General features: G+C 50.5%; 1 pseudogene; it reads right to left on the bottom strand.

The window, feature by feature from the left end:
• Positions 1-5,651: 5,651 nt before the first annotated feature.
• Positions 5,652-5,833, bottom strand: LOC116434410 (U2 spliceosomal RNA; annotated as a pseudogene).
• Between the last annotated feature and the right edge of the window lie 743 nt (positions 5,834-6,576).

Here is a 6,576-nt window from a genome sequence, read left to right as displayed (position 1 = left end):
TAATCAGGTACATACGTAGACGTATAAATTAAAATACATAAATTACATAAATAAACAAGTAGATAAATGACTAAATAATAGAACAAACCATTAAATAAGTGAATAAATAGACAATTAATTAAATAAACATAAAAACGTAACTAAATAAATAACTAAATAAATAGTATAAAATAATAAATAGTATAGAATCAAAGAAAGGCCAGAATAATTATGAATACACAGATAGGGGCGTTCGTTAATGGATGTACATAATAATTAAGATAGCCAGTGTCGGGACATTAAGTACCCAGTCCTTCGCCATATAAATTAAACGACTAGATAAATAGAGCATAATAAATAGTAAACAGATACAAAATAATAAGTAAGAACGAAATAATAAATAAATGCAAAATAATACATAAGTGTAAAATAATAAATAGATGCAAAATAATAAATAAGTATAAAATAATAAAATAATAAATAAGTACAAAATAATATGTAGTTAAATAAATAAATAGGTAGACATGAAGATAGTAGATAGCATACTTGTACATAGGTTAATAGCATTAATAGTGAATATTGTTAGGGCGTATATGTGCGCGGGTGCATGAAGCGGCAGGCGTAGGGCTAGAGCGGACGGCGCCAAGATGTTAAAAGCATATTGTTAGTATATAGTAGCGTAGCAGTTAAGAAGCGTAGTTAAAATAGTGATAGACATATTGAGAGGCGTATAAGAAATAAAAAGAAACAAAAGATGGAAAGAAAATGTCAATGAATTAAAACCAGTGTCCCGTTATTATAGATGTTAGTTAAAATTCTAGTCGATGATAAAACATAAATAGTCAGGTCGATAAGAAAAAAAGAAGTAAATTAGTTAAGTAGACCAGTACAATAGCATAATTATGTCAGTAAATAAAATAGGTGTATGAAATAGTTAAGAGATTTAAAATAGCGTAGTGAGTTAAAGTATATAAAATAGATAGACAAATACGTGTGGTGAGTAAAGCAAGTAGGAAATATAGAATATCAAAGTAAAAGAATAATAATTAAATAGTTAAATTGTAAAAGAAATAGATAAACTGATAAATAAATAGATAAATAACTAACTAAGTAATTAATTAAATGAATAAATAGATAAATAGATAAGTAATTAAATAAATAAATAAATAAATAGATAGATAAATAAATAAATGACTATATAAATACATAAATAAATCAATAATAATAGAATCACAGACAAATATCACATAATTAGCTATTCTGGATTGCTTAGAGGACTAGAATAAAGTAAAATAGGGTCACTTGGTTAAAATATGTGTACTTACTTGGCCGTCGCACTTCCCCATCCGTTCCGCCGCTTAAGTCGGGGGAGCTAACCCCCGCAGGTTTTCAATAGGTCGGCCTGGATCAGGGACCGGGACATACTCGGTGAGTGCCTCGCGATATTGGCGAACTTCCGATACGTGCTCCACGTAGATATCCCGGCTCCACCGGACAGTCTCCGACACAATGAGCCGGCGCATCAGAGAAGAGTATCGATTACCGATACGCAAAATCTTCAACACAGACTCATTGGCCGGATTCCAGGAGCTGAGGGCACCGACGACGATCGCGGAGACCGCCACTCGATAACCGCGCTCTCCGAGAACGTCGGCCAGGGGCTTATACTTTTGTATCTTTCGCGCCCTGGCCTCCTCGAACGAAATATATTCGTTCTCGAAGGGCACGGTAACATCGACGATGACGATGCACCTTGAGGGCTCGTGCCTGACGACGATATCAGGACTCAGAGCCCCCAGATCCCCGTCGACGCCCTCGACCGTCCGGTTAACCCTTAATTCCCCTGGGAGTCGGCAGGCCTTAGCGATGCGGGAAACCACCGCATCGTGGCGGAGTTGCCAGGCCGCCGAGTGCGGGCGGCAGTGGCAAAGGACGTGGGGAAGGGATTCGAGCTCCGCCCCGCATCGCCGGCAACGCTTGTCACCCTCACCCCAGCGTCTTGCCCCGTTAAGAGGCAAGACGTCGAGGCGAGCTCGGCGAATGAAGCGCCAATCGGCGAAGCGGGTGAAGTTGCCGCCGCGGAGGAAGTGGTTTGAAGCACCACTCCGCGACGACACCCCGAATACCTTCCCCTTGTCCTTCTTGCGCTGAAGGCGCTGGTGATAGAAATCTATCACTGCCATACGCAATCGGCGGATAATCTGGCCCCTCGCCACGGGCGGAACTATGGTCTCCCGATCGCGAGAACCCCTGAGCGTAATCGCGAGCTCAGATCTCGCCTCGCTCCACTGCCAACGCAATCCGAGCAGGTCCCGACTCCTGCGTGCCGCGTTCCGTGGCCTCGACCACAGCGAAGAAATGTCCCCCCCGTCCCTGGCAAAGTACCCCTCCAGCGAACCAGAGAGGTACCCGGCCAGGTCATTGTTCGACGGGTTGGTATGGCCGATCTTCCTGGCTACAGCCTCGCGCAGCGAGTTCCAGGCCAACTCCCTGACCACCGCATCATCCGCCGTCAAGAGACGGAACGCATGAGCGATGGTCAGGACGTCGGCCATGTCAGCAAGCGGAAGCAGTCCACATCCCCCCCTACTGGGTGGGAGGTAGACTACTTCCGCGCTGGCCCGCTGCGGGAGATTGAGCCAGGATTTGGCCATACGTCGCACTTGTTTGTCGACTTCGACTAAGGGACGTTTCTCCACGTGGGCTCCCCGCAGGTAGAAGTCGAGGCGTGGCAGTATAAAAGCTGCCACGGTTTCGGCCTTCTGCCACGGGGCCAAGAGGGAACGGTCGACGGCCTGCAGGTCCTGGACCAGCTCGTCGATCGTCAGCAGTGGGGTTTGACGGACCTGAAACCCGGTGGGAACGCCCAGGTGTTCATAGGGCTCACCGGCTGCCAGGGCGCGCATTTGCTGACCCTGGATGGTGAAGCGAGTGGCACGGATCCCGCGCGGCCCCCTACCACGATGGTGGAGGGTCGCGCATTTTGCGGGATTAAACCACAATCCGATGCCACTCGCCGCAGCATCCACTGCCTTTAGCAGCGTTTCCATACCCTCCGGGGTGTCGGCGATCAACGCGAGATCGTCCGCGTACGCCAGGACACTGTGCCGATGGCCGTGCAACGTGTAACCCGCCGAGATTCCGGTAGCTGCGCGCAGCACCGGTTCCAGGCAGAGGTTAAACGCCACAGGGCTCATCGGACAGGCCTGGCGCACCCCGGAGAGAATGGGAACGGGGTCGGTAAACCCATCGGCTGTCCGCACCCGTGTGGTGCAACCGTGGTACATACTCTTCAGAATATTCTGAATAGTATGAGGGGCGGGGCACATACGTGGTGGTTGGCGGGATCCTGACGGGCGGGGTTCTTGCGGGAGGGGTGCCATTCAACCCCCTGGTAGCGGGGGCCGCTCTTCTGCCCGGTGGGGTGGGCCTCGATGTGGTAGCGGCTAAGGGACCGGAGCCTCTCCTGGTAGCAGGCGCCCTTGCAGCCGACGGCGATGTCCTAGGGGCAGCCGACCCCGATCGCCGCGGCGGGCTGCCGCTCTTCTGGACCGGTGACGTCCCCTTAGGTCTGTGGTAGGTTGGTTGGGTGGGGGCCGGGGGCGCGGGCCGGTCGCTGGTGGTGGGCCCGATCGTGATCGTTAGCGTGGGAGTGCCGGACGGCGGCGTGCGATACGACGTCGTCATAGCCGTCGCAGCCGCCGTTACCAGCACCCCACACAACGATGTTTGTTTCGTGGCCCGCGCCTTGCCCCCCGGCGCCACCGGTCTCGTTGTCGCCGTCTTCGTCGTCGTCCTCGTTGTCGTCCTTATTGTTGTTGTCCCCGTTGTCGTTGTTACTGTTGTTAATGCCGCTGCCGCCATTGCGCGCCGCGTGGTGCGGGTGGTGGTGGCCGTTCCCGTTGCATCCCGCGCCGATGAAAGGGTGTGTGTGGGCGGCGACGTCGCGGCGCACGTCGTTTGCGGGGGCGGGGACTGGGCCGCCAAGTTGGCAGCAGCTAACGCAGCAGCGCGCGGTTCTGCGGGGGCGAATGTCGCGGAACTCCCCTGACGCGAGGTGTTGCTCGAACCGGTCGCGCCTGTCACGGGAGGTGTACAAGTCCCACTCGGACTGTTCTGGTGGTGGGAACTATGAATATGGCCGTGGTGCAGCTTCACCACCTTGAGAGGATACTTCCCGTCGCCGGTGAAGCTGCACTCACGGCACTTGTACGTCACTACAACGCCCGGATGGTGCTTCCGGGCGTGCTTCGTCAAGTCCGAGTGGGACTTGTACACGCCACTAATCCTGATTCCGGGGACACCGAAGCAGGCAGGGCATCGGAACTCCGCCGGGAAGGGAAACTCGATTGCCAGGGCGAGATTGTTACTGCCCTCTGTAGTGCAGGAGGTGATCATCGCACTATCACCGCGGTCCTGCATCGCTCTTAAGACTAAGTCCTACGCTACGAGTGAGTTGGAAGAAGAAGAGACAGAGTTGCTGTGGCAAATATTTCTAAGTGCCACAGCGAGGCGAAACGGGGAAGATAGACAGAGTGGGAATGACAGAGGAAGAGAAGAGAAAACTAAGTCCGAAAGCGATAGAAGGAATACCGCCACGCGCTAACACCCTACTGACTCCGCCGGCGCTAAGTCCGGTGTCGAAGACTGCCTGGAAAAATGACAGCCTCCGACGTGGCAGTCGGCAGGGAGACTAACAGGCGACGGTTACGGAGGAGTGCAGCGATCTCTATGGAGGAAGAGCGACGGAATCGCCCACTCCACCGAGGACTGCACGGGGGTTGCACCGCAGGCGGGCCGACCTGACGTCCACTCACTAACGGGTGAGTGGAATCAGCCTCCACGCGGGCGGTGACTGAAGGGAAGAGAAGGAGGTGGAGGCGCCACTCGAATCGGACCTCGCGCGTCCCGGTCCGTTGACACACCTCAACGGATGGGAGCGACTGGAGGAGTGGGTGGACGCGTAGGGGTAAGGTAGAGGACTACCGACGATGATTCGAGCACCGCAGACGGCTGGAGACCGGCTGCGTTACCATCCTCACTGTCGGGGGGATAGAAAGAAAAGAGAGACTCACTCGGCGCAGGAGTCCAGCGATGCAAGAGCGCTCTCCGAGGGGAATAACACCTCGCTCCTGATTCCTGATCCAGCGGTGGTTGACGTGGATCAGGCGAGCCAGCCTTCCCGTCGGGGTTGTCGATGGCCAAGCCTGGTGGGTCGTAGCGGTGGTAGTTGACCCACGTAGAGGAAGACCAGGGTTGTCCAGGTAGGCCAGTGGTGGTAGGTGGTCCTATTGAAGTCCTGGACCCTCAGTATTGACCCTCTAAGTCCTCAATAGACCCTGGTCGTCCTCTCCCTCGGCTGCCCTCGGAAGCAGGATGCGTGGGCGGCGCAGGTGGTTGGCGCAGGTGTCCTCCCGCGCAGGCTCGATCCGGTCCCGCGGCGAAGGCACTTACACTTCACCGCACAACACCTCGAGCACTGATCGAGTAAAGACCTTTCCGCGCACACGCCCGATCGCAACTCGGCCCGCACTGTTGCGTAGTGTAGTCGCGGCGGGTGAATTTACCGCGATTTCGGGTACCTCGCGGAGCCAGAATATTGGGGCTTACTTTTTGGAGTCCCGACTCGGTCCAGCAGGTGAAAAAAAGATAAAAGGTTGCTCAATTGCAGCGCAGATTGAGCCGTTTCCGACGGCACTGCAGTGCCGGACCGACTCGCGGCGGAAGTGGAGCGAGCCCCAGCGATCCGCCTGACTCCAAAAATCAGGTTAATATTCTGACTCCGCGATGCAGAGTGTATCAGATATTAAGTTGATAAGAACAGATAAAAAGCGCTTTATTTTTCAACAAATGTTCCCCCAGCCTTACATAGTTTGGCTGGGGGTAGGTATACAATAGCGTCCTTATGGCGGAGGCGGGTAATTAAATATATTATTATGTATTCATGTATAAATTCGCATGGCTAGATATACATCTGTGACTATATTCATCCTATGACAGGAGAGTACACTTTGATCTTAGCCATAAGGCCGAGAAGCGACCTGGATTTGGGTTATGCATGTACACTTTGATCTTAGCCATAAGGCCGAAAAGCGATCTGGATATGTGTTATTCGAGTACACTTTGATCTTAGCCATAAAGCAGAAAAGCTTTCTGGATGTGTGTTATGCGAGAACACTTTGGTCTTAGCCATATGGGCGAGAAGCGATCTGGATGTGTGTTATGCGAGTACACGTTGATCTTAGCCATAAGGACGAGAAGCTGTACTATAAAACTATATAAAACTATGTGAAACTATATATAACTAATACAACCGTATAAAACTACATAGAATTATACAAAACTATATAAAACTATATAAAAGTATATAAAACTATATAGAACTATATAAAACTAACAAAACTATGTAAAACTATATAAAACTATTTAAAAATATATAAATCTATTAAAACTATATTAAATCTATATAAAACCAGATACAACAGTATTAATCTATATAAAGCTACATAAAACAATATCAATCTATATAAAACTATATAATACTATGTAAAACTGTATAAGACTATATAAAACTATATAAAACTATATAAAACTATT

This window comes from Nomia melanderi, unplaced genomic scaffold (assembly GCF_051020985.1).
Source record: "Nomia melanderi isolate GNS246 unplaced genomic scaffold, iyNomMela1 scaffold0205, whole genome shotgun sequence".
Lineage (NCBI taxonomy): Eukaryota > Metazoa > Arthropoda > Insecta > Hymenoptera > Halictidae > Nomia > Nomia melanderi.
This window is presented reverse-complemented; position numbering and strand designations above follow the sequence as displayed.